Here is a 20898-nt window from a genome sequence, read left to right as displayed (position 1 = left end):
ATTTCTGAGCATGTTCATGATTTGAAGAGCTGATCTACAAGGATCCTTGTAAGCTCTTAGTGATAGTTTTTCATCCTCCTAATCATCCCTTTGTGTGTGCTTGACTGATTGCTTCTGATTTGAGCAAAAACTGTGCATTTTTGAGAAAATTGTGACCCGGAAACTGAGAAAACGCAACTTTCGTTTTCCAAAGCAGGTAGTACACAGGCTACCTGCTTTGCAACGCAGGTCCCGAAGGGGCTACCTGCGCTGAGAGCCAGACTGGCTGTGCAGCACCTGCGTTGGCCCAATTTTGCCTTGTGCAGTTGGGGTTTCCTCCCTTTTTCTTGCCTGTTTTCACTATAGGTTTTGCAGCCAGTTACCAGTCTTGTACCTATTCTGAAACCAACCTTACTTACCATCATTCCGCCTCTGTTATATAACGAAATTGTACTTGTTCTTTTGTATTTCTTACTTCATTTACAATTTCCCATAACGAAGAGTAAACTAGTCTTGCTTTGGCCTCTTAGATCTGAACCTGTGTTAGGCATTTTGCTGGTCTAAAGAGTTAGCTTGTTTGTTGTCCATAGCTGATTAGTCTTTTTACTTTCGTCATTATGGTTTGATTTCATGCATTTCCAGTGATTAAACAAGTAAATCTTAAGGTGTCTTTTGATTTTGGACAAACTTGTTTGTTTTCGCTTTAAATCGAAATCAAAGTTATATAACAACTTTCTTTCTGTAACCCATCAACATTAAGAAAGGGAAAAGAAAATACATGCATTGTGCATTTTGCATTTGACTGTTTGCATGCTGATTTAGGAAAAATTTGCATTAGTGTGTGCTCTATGATCTGTGTGAAAAGATTTGCCTTTCTTCTCCTCAGTAGTTAAGATTTTCAAAGTTGAAAGATTGAAAAGTTTGCTTCTCATCTTAGACTGCATTCAGGAATTTGTTACATACATCTCGTGGTGATCCTTAAAGGCAAACTGCTAAACAAGATCAACATTAAAATAAATTCAATTTACATAACAACGCTTTGTAACATAACGCAAACACATAGAGGTCTAGGTAGAGACGTGTTCCGACGTCGTTAAACATAGTGACTGTCGATATCTACGAAGGTGGGTGATTCCTACTGAGAGTCGGTGGCACTAATACGGACTTGTGCTCCCACGTACCGTCGCGTATATATTGGGAGACCCCTATAGGAACAAAGCCTTTATCCATAGGAAGCCGTGTCGGCCGCCCTACTGATCGCGATGCAGTGAACACAGCATTCACGAAGATCGACCACCCGTACCGTAAAACGTATTTTGTGGTTTCGCGAAAAGTTTGGCACACCCTCTGCCTAGAACTCCAGAGAAGTTTCTTTTGGCCTCTTTCAAACTCTATAACTGAAAAAGTCCATCCGAGCATTTGTCACTTCGGGCTCGTTAAAACATCGAAGGAGACTAGAGTCATCTTTAGCTTTTTCTCGACTCTTAAAACATGAAAAAGCAAAGTTGTGTCTAAAGCGTCGTTAATAAAATTTATTTTAAGCGGAACATAATCACCTATTATTCCCACGTTGATCTTTCAGTTGAAAAGTATGGAGCCCACCAACCAAGGAAGTCACCTTGGCGGAAGTCCCAATCCCTTCTCCTCTTGGGGAGATGTTGGTGCGCCTCATATGGCCACATTGTCACTTCCAAGATTGACAATCGGCCTACCTGTATGGCTCTTTTCAACTAATGTAGTTCAGATCGCCACTAATCCTGAGCAGTCGAATCAACAGTCAGACCAGTCTAGAACTACCCACCAGCCTTCCACTTCTTACAATTCTTCCTCTGATCCTTCATCTTCGCGAGGTAGAGCCGGCAAAAGTCGGCCTCCCATGGAGAAGAAGGAAAAGAAGAAGAGAGAAAAGAAGCAGAAGGGGCCTATGGCGAAGGCGACTGGGGGCAAGCAAAAGACATCTGACAAAAATCCACACACTGCACCGACCGGGCCTAAATCGCCATGTGTCATTTGCAAAGGGACCCACTTCCACTGTGATTGTCCTTGTATTCCTCGGATACTAAGGAACTGGTCCCCCAGGTTGCACAATCCGGTAGCATCAACCTCTGGTAGTCATGTTGATTGCAGTCCGTCAACTAGCGAGAGTGAAGGACGAAAAGGGAGACCAAGATCACCCTGTATGTTGTGTGAAGGCGATCACGCCATCCACCGATGTCCATTCTTAGATGAGGCGAAGAGAGTTTTGGAAGATCGTCCGGTATCACCGTTACGACTTCCTCCTGGATACCAAAAACTCGTGCATAATCCCTCGATAGTTGAAAATCCAGCTGGCCCGCTCAAGTGGTCAGCTGAAGTGTCAGTCATTGAGAATGAACCTGCTGAATCCAGACCAGAAGAAAGTCTAAAGGTCGAAACGGCAGTTGACCCGGTTCTTCCTTCAGAGGTTTCATCCTCAAATGACTCTGTCATTGAAGACCCATCTTCAAATGACACCCTCACTGAAGAGGATAAGGATGACACCGTCCATATTCTTTTCATCAACACAGACTCTGATGAGCATCAGGGCAATGCACCCATTCCTTTATCACAGGAAGGAACATCGTCAGGGTCGTATCCGGCCGTGTATTCGGTCCCACCACCAAGCAACCTAGTTGTATCCTTTGATTGGAATCAACTAGGCAGACCCCGGTTACCAGCCAGTATCCCATTCAGAATCATCGTCCAAATCTACAGAATGGTGATGGCTGGAACTATCATTGATGAAGGGGCATCTGTGAGTATCCTTTCCTCTATTTCTTGGAAAGCACTGGGTTCCCCGGCGCTTTTACCTGAGATGAGAAATCTATCGGGTTTTGATAAAGGAACCAGTCGCCCGTTAGGGATTCTCCCCAATGTTCCAGTTACATTGAAAGAGAAGACAATTCATATGAACATCATGGTCGTCCAGGGACCCTTGGTGTATAACTTACTCCTTGGACGAGACTATATATATTGCATGGAGGCGATAGTGTCCTCACTCTTTAGAGTTATGTGTTTTCCGCACGAAGGAAGAATGGTCAAGCTCGTAGACCAACTTTCATTTCTAGGATCATGCATCGCAAATAGTCAAATACCATCCCTTAACGGTTTATTCACTCAAGGAATGCCTCCACCCCCGGTTCTACTTCCCGATGAATGCGAGTGATTCGGAAGAAAGAACTGGGACCCAGGGGGCATGCACCCTGGCCTGCCTTGGGCAGAGAAAACCTTGGGTATAAAGTTAATTTCCGCAGAAGAATGGAACTAGTCCGTACCCCATCCGAAGGAAGGAAGAGAGGGTTGTTCTAGGATAAAGTTCTTTTGTCAAAGTTATGTGAGCGAAATAATTGGCTCCCTTTGTCTAGAAATTAGGCTCTCCTGAGGGAGGAGATCCATTTGTGGCGGCAAGTAGCCACCATCTTTGAAGGCAAGCCTCACCCATTAAAACATATGTTTTGAAGGATAAGTAGGGGCAGCCTCCAAAGAAAGAGATGAAATTGCTGCAACAAGTAGTCACCATCCTTAGCAACCTAGTAATAGACATCGCCGGAAAAAGAGTTAAGTTTGCGGCAGCGAACCGAACCATTTTTCGGATAATAAGTAAGAGGACGACCCTAGAAATTATACTTTATACCTGGGGGCATGCGAACCTTTTGGAGTGCAAGTACGGGACGACTATTTATTTTTTAAATTTTTAGGTCCTCCCTTTAAACCTGTAGGTCTAACCCGTTAAACTCGTAGGATTAGCCGTTTCCAGCTTGCATAAAGAAAGGATGTGGGGCAAAAGTTAAAACTTGCCAAATAGGAGCATAGCTTCGTGAGATAAAGCTCCTTAAAAAATAGCTATCTCACCTGAGGCGTTTCTTGTATTATGACTGGTATAATCGAGCAGTTTTGGCAATGTTCATGCTCGTTAAAAAATAAACGCAAGATCCGAGCAGTTTTAGCACATAGTTCATGCTCGTTAAAAAATAAACATAAGTTGTGAGCAATCTTCCCCTAGAGTTCAAGCTCACCCAGAAAAATGAACCGGTAAATAACCTTGGTAAATGTAACCTTTGACAGCCATATTAAAGCCTTTGGTCGTGTTCTTGTAGTCTCACCTCCATCCGTTCATTTGGCCAATCGTTCATCTCCATATGTTTGTTTACCCATTTTGAGGAACAGCTGCGAAGAGTGATTTCACTTAGCCATCCTTGTGACACTGCCGTGATTGGAAAATTCCAACCTGTACCTGGAATCTGCTGCTATCCCTGTTTATCACTCGTTCCTCAAAAGACGAGTCTTCTTTGAGCTCTTTTCACTGACTCGTAAAATATGAAAAGTTTGCCGAGTTTTGGCCTTCCAGCTCGTTAAAGCGACCGGAAGAGCTATCCCTCCTCTAGATTTTAATCTTTTTGGACCTGAGGGATTATTGCACAAAAAGATCGAGCGCTTGTTTTGTTCGGCTCGTTAAAGCAATCGAAAATTCATCCCTTCTGTATTGTTTTATACTTTTTCGGACTTAAGGGATTAGATGACGAAAAAGGAATTCCGGAGTTGACTTTATGTACCTTTTCAGACTCTCTAAAAATGAAAAGGACCGAGTTATCCTTGTCGTTAGACTCGTTAAATTCATTAAATAGCGACAAACTTGTCTTTAGACGAGAACGAGTTTCCCTATTGCTAGGCTCGTTAAAACATGGCGATGGGCTTGCCCGAAGGGCAGGTTATAGAACAAGCATATGTTATCCTCCTCAAGCTTGATAAAAATAAAGAGGTACTGGTCAACAATGACTGGGGAAAAATTGGGAGAACCTCACAGCTTTAATGGTAGCAAGTCGCTCTTGAACATGACACTTTGTCCTCCGTATCACATCGGGTTGGGTTGTTTCATTCACCGGTCTCATCACCATGGTCCTCGCCACACCATCCACATTTGGGGTAATGCTACCGATCCATCACATCAGTGTCGTTATATGTTCAAGAGATGTTGTTCTGCAGAGAGTCAACCGTGTCCCATCCACTACCATACATTGTCCTTCATCCATTTCATGACCGCCACCCTGAATCATACATCACAGTTTGTTTTCACCTCATCATAATCACTAGCTCCGTTCCGTGTCACTGATGTGGGATTCATTAAGGCCCTCCTTTGACGGATCGCTCCTTGTCGACATCAGCTCATTATCCAAGGAGTTGATCTAGGAACAACCCCTTCAGTACTTTGAAGCTTGCATGCCTCAATGGAAAGTTTCTCACTTCCGGCGACAGGTATACATCAATGACCTTCGACCAGAAGATTTTGCATGGTGGTCGACGCCAAGTCCTTTATTCCCACCATGTGAATTGTACTGCCGTACCTTGAGGGTCATCATCCTTATCGGTGATTCCTCTCGCGCTTGTTAATGGTTTACATCATTGACCGGTAATCAAGCAATGTCTTTCCATGTTCGACTTCAAGAAATTCTCACATGGATCGACTTGTACATCGAGTGAAGATCGGAAGAGATTGAAGACCCCGGATCTAGTTTCATCCATCCGGGCTGCGATATATATTCAGGATATAAAGACATTTGATATGTACATCATTGCAGCAGATGATCATCCTTCGCAAAGGATGATAATTTCAGTAGAGAATTAGCAGTCTATCATCAGACGATCGTCTCTGCTATGTACCAAAATGAATTTATAAAGCTGAGCATGGGAATGCCCGCCTCAGCTAGATCATGAAAAAAGATAATGTATTGTATTGTATCTTATTACAGGACACTTCTCAGCAGATTGAATGAACTTCGGATCCTCCTAATAAAGCATTTCACCCGATAAATGAACTCATACTTTAGGGGGCATCTGTTATAGACAATTTTGTGCCTTGCATGAATTGTCAATAATCCAAGGGATCCAAAGTCCCTAAACATGATGTTCCTACCCCTAGAGGAACAAGGTCAGCAAACCAACAACTCTCAGATCAGTTCTCCACCTGAAAACACTCAAAAACAAGCAATCCTGAAATCAAAGCAGGTGCTCCACTAGGCTTCTGCGCTGAAACTCAACTCCTCCATGGTGTACCTGCGTTGCAAAGCAAGTGGAACAAAGGCCACCTGCACTGAGCGAGATGGGACAAGTGGCACACTGAGTCATTGCCCTGGAATCTTCCAAAAATGACACTTGGATCAGGGATTTCGCCTTGTGATGAGTCAGAGGCTCTGTTTCTCCAAGTGGAAGCAAGGTTCTCCAAGTGGACTCAAGAACTGAAGATCAACTGAAGAGAGAGAGGACATAAGGCAGCTACACATCAGTTGCAAGCTGACTCATCCTTTTCAATTCATCTATATATTGAGCTCTCTCCTATGAGCTCAGGAGGCTGGAATTTTGTGCAAAGTAATGATATGCTGTTGGTTTCACTATAGAGCTATTGGGTGATTGCTTGAAGGAGGTGAAGAGGAGAAATTCTTTCTGTTGGGAGGTGTTGCTGGATTGGGGCCTTCAATGGTCGTAACTCTCTCAGAACTTTACTTCTTCATTAATAAAAGCTATTGAGGTTCTTCTATATGCTCTTGTTTCAATGATATATTGTGATAATTGTATATTTGATTTACGCTAATCCTTGAATCAGTTATGATTGCATGTTGCTTGTAGTTTCCTTCTTTGTTATTTTGCAGGATCTCATTGTAGCTGGGCCAGCAAAAGAGCAAGGAGCTGGGAGCAAGCAGCAAAGAGAAGAGTTTGGATTCGACATTAAGCGCAAGGCAACGGTTAGTGCATTCTTTCATTCTCTCTTGCTTTCATAAAGAAGTAAACCTTAAGTAGTTTTCTTTACAGTTGTTGCTGAGGTACTATCACCCTTAGAGTGGGATAGGGTCATCCGAATCGGATACTTTTCCCTACAAAACTGGCGACTCCGCTGGGGAGCGTATCTGTTTGATTGTTTGTAGTATTTTGTTATTCATTTCCTGAACAAAAGAGTACCTTGGATCCCTTGGATTATTGACAATTCATGCAAGGCACAAAATTGTCTATAACAAGTAGGATTAGTTGCATTCTAGTTTCCCCTTTGTAGCACTCATTCTGCACTTTTTCTCTTTATTCTTTCGTGTCTTTACTTACTTGTGTCTTCCATCATGTTTGGTTTAGCTTCCTTTGTTTGTGCTTTGGTCTCACTTTCTTGTTGTGTCACCTCTTTTCCTTTTTTTTTTTCAGTTGACAAGACTTTTCATTGAAGGCATACTATTTATGCTCAAAAGACAATGTGGAAAAGTAGAGAAGAACTTTGTGACACTGCAACATTTGGCTAACTCTCCATCCTTCTTCCTTGTTTTGGTTACACATTTTTTTCGATGATGTTTTGAAGGAAAATACAATCCTTATGTTAGGAAAACCTTAAGTTCAACCATGATCTCCATGTCTATTATGGAAACCCCATTCCTACACTGGGGTCTTTATGTTTCAATGTTTTTAGAATTATCCAATCAAGTAGAGAAGGACAGGGGAGAATCTAAACGAGAAAACAAATATCATAGGTCTTATATATGCTTCTCTAAGGGGACAACCTATCCTTCTCTTAATAAGTTGGGATCCCTCTTCTGCCTATGAAATAAATAAGTGTCAATGCACAGTCCTATATAAATAAATAAAGGCTAAAGAAGAGAAAGGCTTCTTGTGCAAAGAGGTGAAGCAAGCAACTTCGTTGGGGCATTTTCCAGGCTCACTGGAAGCAGAGCAATATTTGTGTTCTTGAAGTGACTCGGTCAAGGTACTATCTAGACCTACTGGAAGTGGAGCAACACCAGAGATGAAAAACAATACTCTGAAAATATAAAGCTCGCAAACTTCATTACCATATCCTAGTTTGAAACATTGCGTGATCGTTGACCTTATGTTTGTGCTTAACTGAGTAAAGGAATAAAGGGGACTATGTTTATGCACGGGGTAAGTGGGGATGCCATGGTAATCTAAATTATGAATCAATACTCCTTGAAAAACTAGACCCTACAAGAAATAATTGACCAAGGTAGAGAAGTTGGAGTTCTACCAGTGTGTCGCCAAGTGTTTTCTCTATGAAAAACACCCTCCAAAAGTTTGCCTATACTTGAATTTTGGAGCCTACCATGGATCTTACTATCTACCTTTCCATACCCACTTGCAGCTCTATTAAATATTTTATCTCCCTCTTGGATTCGAAGTAACGAAGTCACTTTCTCACACATGCTCAGTACATAACAAGTGCATGAGCGCATTCTTTTGCACAAGCTTGAAAAATTATAGTATGGTCCATCAATACCATGACTTTGCAATTTCTAATCCATTCTGATAGTCAGCGCACACTAAAATCGATAGTTTCTCACTTCTAGCTAAGTTTTCACTTCTATTTCGGTGAGTTTTACAAACTGTCACTTCACGCATGGTAAGTTTTTCAAAATGTTGAATTCACTTGATTTCCCTTCTATTAGTGTCATTTTCATGTTAACTTTGCCCCGGAATGTGTTTTTTCACTGTCGTTTGCATATCGCAAATTTCGTTCGCACTTTTCTTTTTATATAGCAAGTGTCGTCATTTAGTGTGGGAATTTTCACTTAACGTGTAAATTGCAGTTTTGTTTTGTTTCAACGGGAAACGTTTGTGATAATGAGGTTTTTTTATCATACAAACATGTTTCACACTCATTTCCAAAATTTCACTCATTGTCATCGCAAAGTGTATCTTTAGTGTCACACTGGGAATGTGCGGTCACAATGTTGTTGCATTGAGGAAATTATGTTGTTCATGTGTTCTGAGTGTTCCATGTTGTGTTGTAAAGTGAACTAAGTGTGTTATCATGTTCAAGTATTTCTTCTATTCAACTTCCTCTCACTGATCCAAAACTTAGTCAAAATTGGAAAAACTTTCGACTAGGTCGCTCAACCTCATTCAACCCTCCTAAACTGCACACTACACAGTAATATTCCTCAAGAAGAAACCTTGTCTCTTGGTAGTGTGCAATGCATAGTAGTTTCTTCCCAGAACTATGCATTTCGCAACCTTAGTGCTTAAGCCTAGCCCCTAAGTCCTAGAACTGTGCAATCTTTCTCTCTAGCAAATCCAGGACTACGCATTGCATAGTCTCAGTACTCAAGCCTCACCCTTGATCTCCTAAAATGAACAATTGTGAAATCACCTGGACTCTTATCCTTCTAGTACTGAACATTTCACGATTTTAGTGCTCAGGTCTAGGCCTTTGCCTCCAAAACTACGCAATAATGCCCACCAACTAGGCCTGAACGACACATTGCATAGTCTCAAACTTCAATCCCATCCCTTTAGCTCTTGAGTTATGCAATTTGGAATTAACGTGGCCTCTTGTGCCTTCTAGAATGATGCAGTTGGTCAAAACAGTTCAAAACCCCTTAACCTAGCTCACTGACTCCCAAAATTGCGCAATTTTATTTCCTTGTCTAGCCTGAACTATGCATTGCGTAGTCTCAAGGCTCAAGCTTCACCCCTGACTACCTAAGCCATGCAACTGCACAATAATTGAGCCTATCCCTTAGTCTTTCACTCGGTTCTGGCTCAGTTAGTGGATCATCATGCAACATATGAGACTAGGGGTTTATCAGACCGATGTCATCTTGTCATGAGTGAATTGCATATGTATCATACCATGACAAGACGATGATGAAGAAGATGGAGAAGGAGACCATGCCAAAAGCCACTTCACTAGCTACAAAGACAAGTTGATCAATCAAAAGGAAGCAAAGGGACATCAAATTAAGACAAAATCTAGAGATCAAGCTACACTGAAGACTCCTCATCTCTAATCCATTTTGGAGGACAAAGAAGAAGATCATGATTCATCTTTTAGAAGACACAAAGCAAGCAGAAGCAAAGAATGGCTTGAAATTTCCATGTCATCATGCAAGTTCATGTCATCAGTGTCATGTCATGTCATTTCATGATCCATGATGTACCACATCATTCGTGATTATGTAATTCAATATTGGAGAAATATAATGTAAAGTGGAAGTCTAAGAGTCATTCATGTAATGTGAAGAGTCATAGAGAAGTTGAACAGTCATGAAGGTAGCCCAAGAGTCACAAAGGAGGTGAAGTATCACCCCATTTGTTATATACACACCCTCATAGTACAAGAAAAGGAATTTTCACCTTGGCTCCTCCCACAAGGCATTAGAGAGACAAGCTAGTTCTTTTGGGGAGCAAGGAGTGACTCCAACGCTCCACTATTGGGGCTATTGGTGTTCGTTGTATATATGTGTCTTATGAATTTTAATTAATATCAGAATCCTCATGGCAAACACATTCTTCCTGCATGGATTATGAATATTTGTAAGACTATTCTATTGGATGTTAGACATATATTTTTTTTTGTGTGTGTGTCTCTACTAGGGTGGTACTATTACCTCTCCCTAGAGGCTCACTTTCCTTTCCCTCCGCAGTAGAATAATATTGACACACATACAACCCAACACTCACCAAGCATACTCACTTGCTTATCTAAGATTACCCATGCATAATTATCTTGTGTTGAAATTTGTAGCCAAGGAAAACCTATAAGAATAAATGGAAGCCATGATGTGTCACACGGAATTGGTCAAGGGTGCGGACACGACTGACCTTCCTAGAAGTCTAAGACGTTCTAATGACAAACAAGACAAAATGGAGTGATCTTTCTCTAAATACACCTTTTACAACATGAAAACTACAAGTGTTTAGGCTTACCTTATTCCAAAACGCTGTTGTTGAAGTCCGTTCTTGACGATCAGGATGAGCTCCTCCTTCAAGTCAATTCCTGCAACCACAAACAATCAAACAATTACCAAGCACTTGCATTTCATATAATAAAACATATATTCAACATGCAGACCAAGGAACACATGAAATAACTCATTAACACAAGCTATTGAGAAAAATAAACCAGTTTGTATTAATAACGAAACAAAGAAACTCTTACAACCTGGCCTTGGTGTTGTGCAAGTTCCTCCCAGGGTCCATCAAGGGTTTTCCTCTACTTTGACAAAGCTCACCCTCTTCCAAGTAGAATCAAGTAAAGACAATCTCTCCTCACAAAGGCTCTAATGGAAGACCTAAATCCTGCAGCATTTACCCAAAGAAAATGTATAGCTCCAACCTCCTCTCCCTCTGGCTCAATGTCTTTATTTATAGTGCTGTAAAGAGGTTATTCAGGTCCACTATCAATGGGATCATCCCCCTCTTTGGGTGGGATAGCTCCCTTATTGATGGGATAAGTTCCCCCTTAATAGAGATACATGAACCAACTGGAGGCGCATCCATTTCATCAAACCGACCTCTAGAATGTTCTAGAAGTAACCACAAGTAACTTTTTCAAGATAAAACTCGCGCATTTTGCCTTTTACAGAGGGACGCACCTATCCCTTAACAAAATCTGCGTCCATGGACGCAGATTTTGTGAACATGGTCAGCGTCCCCGCAGGTAAGGCTAGAGAGAACCTGCGACCCCAGAGATAAACATAGTTTTTACAAGACTTTCTCTCTTCTTTGAGTTTGAGATGGATAACAGAGGCATAGACTTGCCTAAGAGGGTAGCATGACTGTTGATTTGAGCCATACTAACTGTAAGTAGTCAAGGTGACATTTTTTAGTGTAACAGATTGCCCCCTAAAGTGCGAAGCCTGGAATAGAGTAGGGTTTTGTAATTCTAGGAAGGGTGAAGCGCTTTATCATTTCAAGGATTGTCTTGTGGATGGCCTGGTTGGAACCTGCAATTTTCAACACAAAATACATGGATAAGATTATATCATCACTGAGGTAGGCATTCCCATACTCAGATTCAAAACTTTAACTAATGGACTAACTATTCTGATACAGGAATGATCTTGCAGTACATCATTTTTATAGACTTTTGTAGACACAGTATGGACGCAGCCATCTGTTTATGATTAGTCTACATAGATAATGAATACAAAACTCCTCGCAGCCTGGATGGTAGAAACTAGATCCAGGGTCTTCACTTCTACTTCCCGAATTGGTACGATTCTAGCCATGTGATTAAATGATTCGATGTCGAACATGGTAGAAACCACTTGATTACCAGTCAATGATGTAAACTGTTAACAAGCGTGAGAGAGACCACCAGTAATGTCAATGGTTCTCAAAGTACCAAGCACAACCCGTGAAATGTGAATAGATGTTTTGATGTCGAACACTTCACGGAATCCTTTGATCGAAAATCAATGATGTAAACTGACGTCAAAGGCGAGAAACCTGCCATTGATGCATGCAGATTTCAAGGTACTGTCGATTCCTAAGTCATCTTTCTAGATAATGTGTCGATGTCGATAGAAAGCGACCCGTTGCAGGCAAGCCCACAACACGAAATCATTGTTCAAGTTGAAGAAATGTTGCTGTAAGGACTGACTCAGGGATGGTCAAATGGATGACAAGTATTTTGCAGATGAAAGTTTTTCTTGCAGACCTCTTGAACACATAACGACACAACAGATGGCTTGGTGACGAATAACTCAAAGTTAATCCCCGGAACCCGGTTAAAGACTTTCAAAGTGGTTTGGTCAACTGTGAGGTAAAAGATTTCCCAACCCAGGTGAATGAAAAAGTGTCGTGTTCAAGAGTGGTAATAAAGTTTCTTTTGAAATAAAGGTAACAAACAGGTTCATTCTTCTCTCTTTTCCCCCACCATTTCTGGCAAGTACCTCTTTATTTTTAACAAGCTTGAGGAGGATAACATATGCTTGATTATAAGCTCATCCTTCCGACGAGTCCAACCTAGTTTAAATTCGAACCCTAGGAAGGAGTGGTTCGTTCCTGTTTGTAATTGAACAGGTCCTCTACTGTAAAAGTTTAACGAGCCCAGTATAGGAGAAACTCGGCGTTTTTCAATTTTAGAGAGTCTGAAAAAACTAAAGGAGACTCCACGTTGAACTTTTTCGTATATTTGTGTCCCTCAAGCCCGAAAAAGTATAAAATAATACCTGGGGGAACCGCTTGATCTTGCGACCAAGGAGTACTTTCATAATAGTGTCGTCAACCTGAAAAGTAAAAAGCGATCAAGGACACGTCGTTTTATTTCCTTATCGAGTTTGAAACGACAAAAACCCGGCAATCTTTTCCTGATTTTACGGTCAGAAAAGAGCTAAAAGGGGACCGTCTTTTAATTCCGTTTTAACGAGTGTAAAAGAAACACTCGGCGATCTTTTCATGTTTTAGGAGTCAGAAAAGGGCTTAAAAGATGACTCTGATATTTTTGTTTGTGAAAAATTACAATTTCCCTCGAAATCCCTTTGTCCTGCACAAAAGCAACACATTACTCATACCTGTTTAAAAAAGGCAAAAATACATCGAAAACATCTTTTCATGGTAAAAAATGAACTAATTCATCCAAAAAACCTATAAAAAGACCTTTTACCATGTCATTTTTACCGTTTGACTTTGGAGGTTGAAAAAAGGAGCTTTTGACAAGAAACTTCCCGTGGTTGCTGCGGAAAATCTGACCGTCGGAATCGAACGACGTCTCATCCAGGTATTTTACACATCCTACTCTGCATTTCTATCCATTTAGAATCAATTTTTAGGTTTTAGTTTTATTTTTTGGGGGGGTTTTGGTTTTGGAATGCGCCTCTCGGCGGACGCAGGTGCCCTTCGGGTGACCTGCGTCCCCCGACTTTTTCTCATACGGGAAAACGGTCGGAAGACGCAGTCCGCCTTCAGGCCAGCTGCGTCCGGGCGCCCTGTGCTACAAAGCCGGGGCGTCTTCCGAGAAACGCGCATTTCAAAACCCCAACTCTCTCAAAAAACCACCAAAAATTCCCAAATCAATTTCTAATTTCTATTTTTGATATGCAGGGCATTAATCATGTTAGACTGGAGAGAAAGAGAGCATGTAGAGGAAGATGAAGCTGCAATAAATCATCAACCTTCCCTGGATGCCCTAAGAGCATGCGGATTATACAAATATTGGACCATACCGGGCATGAGGGGCCAGGTAAGATTCTTGGAATGGCTGGTTGAGCGATGGAACATTCAAGAACAATGCTTTTACATAGGAGGGCACCAGTTCGAGATAGAGCCCTCGGATGTATACTTTCCCACTGGCTTGCCAAACAGAGGTGAGCAACTCAGTCTTGCGGGGACTAGGCCGGGTGGCCAATCCCTTGATAGTCTCCGCGAGGATTGGTGCACACGTGGGGCTCACCATTCAAAAGGCATAGAGATAAAACACATCACTCTACCGGAACTCAAAGTCATAGCGTTCACGGTTACCAGAATTTGCGGCGCGGCCGCTTTACACATTGCTTCCGGATCCCAAATGCGGATGGCAATTGACTGTTACCAAGGCACCATTTTCAACTGGTGTGAAGCTGTGTCGGCTCATATGAAGAGCCAACTGACCAAGGCAAAGAACGGACGACTAAAGACTTTTGGATATGGGCCTATAGTCGTGAGCTTTGCCTTGGAGAGAATTCCAATGCTGATCCCTCAGCAACTCACTGTTGATATCTTGGGTCCTCGGCAGCCAAAGCTGATACGATGGGTTGCGGTGATGGCCCGGCATCCTGACGAGGGCGCGACAGTAGTTCGATTCTCAGATAGTTATTTTGACTGGTTAGAGGGCCAGCTTTTTGTGATACAGGACTTTCCGTATGCCGGAATGGATTTCAGCGGTGATCCGGACATGGTTCTTCCACAGGGAGAACAATGGGACGACAGAGGTACTTTTATTTTCACAAGTTTCCTAATTATGTATTTTTTGTATTTTTTTTTTTATATATATCGTCTCAAAACTAATAGTAAAACTTTCAAAATGCAGATGTTGGTCCACAGCGTCCAGCCAACCTCCGGCCTTTTGATAGACTACATCCAGCTGCACCGGTACCGGTCCCACAGGACGCGACAGCAGAAGTACTAGCTGAGTTGGAGCATGATCTAGAGCGTCTCACGGCAGATATACCTGAGACTACTATGGACGACATTCCTATCAGGCTTCAGCGCTTCGTAGTCGCGGTCCCTGGACCGTTTAGGAGATTTTTGCGTAAGGTAGCCCGCGCAGTGGTGTCGTACAGAGAGCACCACCAGTGATTGACTAGTCACTTTTGTAGTCACATGTGACATTTTTGACTTTTTGTACTATCATTTTGCCGATCATAAGGTGTTTTCAACCTATGATCGAAGACGATGTATATATTTTTTGACACACTTCTATCTATATATATCACTATTACCGGCTTATCTTGTTTAACATGTATGATGAAATGTTTTTAAATTTACTTGCATGATTATTATAAATGTCTGTCCAACACTCGAGAAGCAATTGCATCTGCCAATGTATTCAGGGACCTTGGAATATGTTGATATTCAATGTAATCAAATTCACGTTCCAAGAGACGCACTCTCAAAAACAACCTTAATAACACAGGATTTCTAATGGCATAAACTCTATTAAGCTGTAATACAACAAGTTCAGAATCTAACCTCACTATCAAACGTCGAATTCCAAATGAAATAGATTCGGATAATAATTCAACCACTGCACTGTATTCTGCAATGTTATTCGTTGTTTGACCGAGGCTTACCCCATGCATAGAAACTAACTCGTCAGAGGGCGAATAGATAACCCAAGCTGCGGAAGAGATATTCCGTGTATTACGACAAGCACCATCAGCAAATCCAATGTATGTTTGGAGAGGCGTCGACATCTACAATATCAAGAGTAAAACCAAGATAAGCCAGAATAATGACGAAAAACCACACTCGCTAAGCTAAGCACACTGACTAAACTAACACACTTGCTAGCTAGAAAGGAAATCTAACCTATCTAAAAATTTCTCCATACCCATCATTTTAAGCATAATACCTCTTTAGGTAAAGTCCATTTCTAGGTTTACCCAAAGAGTCCCCATCAAAATCAACTAACTCATAAGCCCCTTTTGCTAGCTTTCGCTTTACAATGTAGGGCCCATGCCACATGGGAACGAATTTTCCGGCACCTAGCTTATCGTTAGCTTGATCATATAATAGTACTAGGTCTCCTTCCGAAAAACTTCGAGGGGTTACATTTTTATCGTACTGAGCTTTCATTCGTTTCGCGTGAGTCTCGATAGCTAAAGTAGCGTCACGTCGAGTCTCATCTAATTTAGCCAAGTATAATAACCGTTTCTCCTCTTCGGAAGTAGCTGGAAGTAATTCGACAGCCATTTGAAGTGATGGGATTTCGCATTCAATAGGTAACACAGCTTCTAAGCCATAAACTAGCTGGAAAGGGGTGAAACCTGTTGAATTTTTCACTGAAGTTCGATATGCCCATAGCGCCGAAAATAACATGTTATGCCAATTCGTTCGATGGATACCAATGATCCGTCGAATCATGATGACTAGAACTTTGTTGATTGACTCAACCAAACCGTTGGCTTGCGGATAATAAGGAGTAGAGCTATCGTGGCGCAAACCAAGCTGGCTTGTAAGCTCAGTCATCATGACGTTTCGAAAATGGCTCCCATGGTCAGTAATGATTGCTTGTGGGACACCAAACCTAGTTATGATATGATTGAATACGAAAACTGCAGCTGTCTTGCCGCTTGCGTCGAATGTAGGCATCGCCTCGGCCCATTTTGTAAAATAATCAACCGCGAGGATGATATACGCATGCCCCCCGGCCGAGTGAGGGTTACAAGTAATAAAGTCAATGCCCCATTTGGCGAATGGACCAGCGGCAATTATAGGGTGGAGAGGAGCAGGTGGAGCGCGCATCTTCCGATCAAACACTTGACAGTTGTGGCATGTTCTGACGACAAGGATACAATCTTTAAACATAGACGGCCAGAAGTAGCCAGCGCACAACACCTTCTGAGCTGTGGCATACCTAGACATATGACCGCCACATGCTCCAGAGTGACAATCATTCAAAACTCTCTCAGCCTCTTCGTGAGTTAAACAACGTCGAAAAACTAAGTCTGCCCCCCGGCGATAAAGTGTATCTCCAATAATTCTGTATTGCTGGGATCGAAACCGAATTTTTCGACGGTCTTCCTTGGAAGCTTCAGGCCGAAAGGTTTGGGTTTGGAGATAGATGATTATATCCCCATACCACGGATCTAAAGTGCTAATAAGAAACAAAGATTCGTCCGCAATGGACTCCTCTGCCACAGTCTCTGTGTCAGCACTCGGGAAATCACACATCAATTCCGCAAAAACTAAGGATTTCTTAGACTTGGACTTCTCGAACTCCAAGTCGAACTCTTGCAGGATAACAATCCATTTAGAGTACTTGCCCCCTAGCATTTGTTTTGTCAAATATAAATCATAGGGTTGCAATCCGAAATAACCGTAGTTTTGCGAAGAAGAATGTAGTGACGAAAACGCTGGACAGCTTGAACGGCTGCCAGGGCCAATTTCTCCACATGCGAATATTTTAACTCAGTGGGATTTAAGGTTCTACTAAGATAATATATCACATGCTCCGCTCCGAATTCATCTTCTTGAACTAACACCATTCCAATGGTGGAATGCGAAGCTGCGAGGTATAAGAAGTAGTCCTGGTTGTAGTTGGGAGGATGCAATAACGGTGCATGGGTCAACGCGTGTTTAAGTGCATCAAAAGATTGTTGGGCAATCTCGTCCCAAAAGAATTGTGCGTTCTGTTTCAACAACCGTGTAAAACCTTTAGTGACCTCGGCGTAGTTTGGGATGAATCGGCGTAAAAAGTTCGCTTTCCCTTGCAAACTTTGGAGTTGGCGCAAACTCGAAGGAGGAGGCAATTTGATGATAGCCTCGACTTTCGAGGGATCGACGCGAATGCCGGCTTTTGAAACAAAAAATCCCAGCAATCGACCTGTTTCTATACAGAAAACACACTTGTGGGGATTCAACCGAATTCGATAATGCCTACACCTCATAAAGATTGCTCGTAGGTGGACAAGGTGATCAGCTCGATGTAAAGAATGAGCAGGCAAATCATCGAGATAGGGTTGCACAATGTGCTTGATATCATGAAATGCATAAGACATCGCCCGTTGAAAAGTAGCGTCGGCATTCTTAAGCCCAAAAGGTAATTTGCAATAAGCAAATGTCCCCCATGGACAAATGAATGCCGTTTTTGGTTGGTCGGCAGGTAGAATATTGATTTGATTATAGCCTGAGAAACCATCCATGAAGGAAAACATCTCACTTCCGGCACAATCATCAATAATTTGATCGATATAAGGCGTAGGATAGTTGTCTTTTGGACAAGCTCGATTGATATCCCTATAGTCGATACAGATTCTTATTGTTCCTTGTTTTTTATTGACGGGAACAATATTCGATACCCAATCCGTTAACGGGATCGGATAAATGAAACCTGCTTTCAACAGCTTTTCGACTTCTGCTTTAATCGCAGCCGCTTTTCGAGGGTGAATCTGACGCAACCGTTGCCGAATGGGTTTAGCATCCGGGTAGGTCTTTATTTCATGAATAACAATGGCAGGATCAATTCCCGGCATTTCCTCGTAAGACCAGGCAAACACGTCGCGGAATTCTTGGAATAGGGCCTTGTAAGTTTGGATTTCTTCTTCAGTACATGCGGCACCTATATGAATGTTCTCCTCGATTCCGGGCTTCACTGAAATATCAATGGGAATAGTACGAGAAATATTCCCTAAATTCAGCTCTGAATCAGAATGTTTCGTTGGATCCTGAGCGTCTTTGACATATTCAGCGGTAAAGATAGATGAAAAATCATTTTCAAATGCATCATCCTTAGGTAAAAACGAAGATCTGTGATGGAGATCTTCCCATGGTAGATCGTCTACACTTAGGATTTCGCGAAGTTGTTCGTCAGATGACACTTCTTCGGGAAACGTTATCCGTTCTAAGGGTGAGGTGAAAAGTGACTCTTCACTGACCACATTCATTTGGTCGACCTCGGTTGAATGAAAATCGGTAAAAGACATAAGAGCTTCATAAGCAATCTCATACGGACTCAACGGCATAACATCACCGAGTGAGTCTAGCTCAGAGTCAGATGGAACATACCAAGGATCATCATAAATAATGTTTTCTGACGTGATCATATGAATTGTTGCAAACGAAGGGTCTACGTTGAGTGGAGGGAGAGGAAAAGTTCCCAGTAAACCGGAATCCTTAACTAAACCTACACCAATGTCCCTATAAGGGATTGTCGTTTTACCAACATGTTGAATACTCTCTGAAGAGGCTGGATCGGATGAAAAGTATGTCAGCTGATCAATAGTCACGATCTTACCGTTATGTGGAAATTTAATGACTCTGAAGACCGATGAAACGACCGCTGTCATAGCATATGACCAACTTCGACCCAAAAGAAGGTTGTAGTCTAGAGGGGCATCAACCACTTCCACATCCAGACTAACGGTTTTACCTTCGACCCCTATAGGCAATTCTTGTAGAATACCAAACGGACGGAACCCACGGCCATCAAAGGCCTTAAGGATGGTGGGGGATTGGTTCAACGAAGGAGAACCAAGCGATCTCCAACATTGAATCGACATAATACACGTAGAAGCTCCCTCATCAATCACAGTCCGATGAATAGGCCTGTTTTTTACTATCACTGGGATTTGGAAAGCCATTTGATGGGGGAGACGCGGTGTACTATTTTCTAGATCAAAGATCATTAGGTTCGGGTCCTGAACATCGACAGCTCCGATAGCCAACAAAAGCAATTTTCGTTGCGCTGGACATGATTGCAGCACTTCGAGTGCCGACATTGCTGAAGGTGAAACAGCTAAGTCTTCAACAATGTTGTAATTCTGGGCTGCTCTCGCATGTGGATTGAAAGCAGACCTTCGAAGTACACCTTTGGCGGGCGGCTTAATCACTAAGTCTGGGTTAGGTTTTTCGATCTGTAGTGGATCGGAACCAGGAGCTGAGGTTGATGGGTTAGAGTGAGAAGATTCTGCTTCCTTACCATCAACAGGAGCCTTACTACCATAATCTTGCGATCGAGTCGCAATCCTGACATGAGACATCATCAAAATGGGTTCTTCACTGGCATTCGAAGAAGAACCTATCATCTTATTCTCCTGCTCTGGAAATGGATTTTTTAACACAACAGGAGTGGGAGAACCTTTGACTATTTTCACTACCTCGGCCCGATGAGGGCAGTCTCTCGTAAAATGATCTTCTTCACAAATAAGACAAGGATATCGAGGTTTGTGTTTTTCGTCATTGGTTTCCGACTTTTCCGTTTTCTCCTTTGGAGCCTTGTCTGCTTTAGCCTTCTTCTTTCCTTTCTTCTTTCCACCGTTTTTTGATTTGGCCGTAGATGACTCTACAGCGTGAATGTCGGCGGTGAGTTCAGGAGGAGAAGACTCTCCTGTCGGAGAATCAGGCAAAGTGATAATTGGAGTATTGGAGGTCTTGGAAGACTTCTTCTTACTCTTCGTAGTCACGATACCAATCATACCATCAGCGGCATGAGATCCCGAAGGAGCAGCAGCGATTTGGTTTGACTTTGGAAGATCCGGAATTTTCTCATGTAACGTACCCGACTGAGTGTAAACTAAGTCAAGGTATTGTGCCTGAGCAATGACTTGCTCCTCAGTAACTACTCCGGCCTTAGCTACATCTTCAGTAATTCTTGGTAATAATGATTTGACAAACCATTCAGCTAAGATTTGGTCCGGGATAAAAACTTTCACTAATCTTCTTCGACGTCTCCACTCATGGATGTGATCAGAAATGTACGTGGACGTCGATTGTTTTAGCGAAGTTAATAATTCTGTACCATTATCGTATCTGACTGGTAACTGAAAATGAGTTAAGAACGAGGTAGCTAACTGGCTAAAGTTGTAAAAAGAGGCCCGTGGTAACTCAATGTACCACTTGGCTGCGAGACCAATGAGTGTACGCTGGAAAAGACGTAAGCGGATGGAATCATCTGAGATGGAATTTGATGCACACCAGAGGTGGTAAGTC

The sequence above is a fragment of the Pinus tabuliformis genome, chromosome X, assembly GCF_031772625.1.
Source record: "Pinus tabuliformis cultivar Carrire ecotype Pingquan chromosome X, CPIR1, whole genome shotgun sequence".
Classification (NCBI taxonomy): Eukaryota; Viridiplantae; Streptophyta; class Pinopsida; order Pinales; family Pinaceae; genus Pinus; species Pinus tabuliformis.
This window is presented reverse-complemented; position numbering follows the sequence as displayed.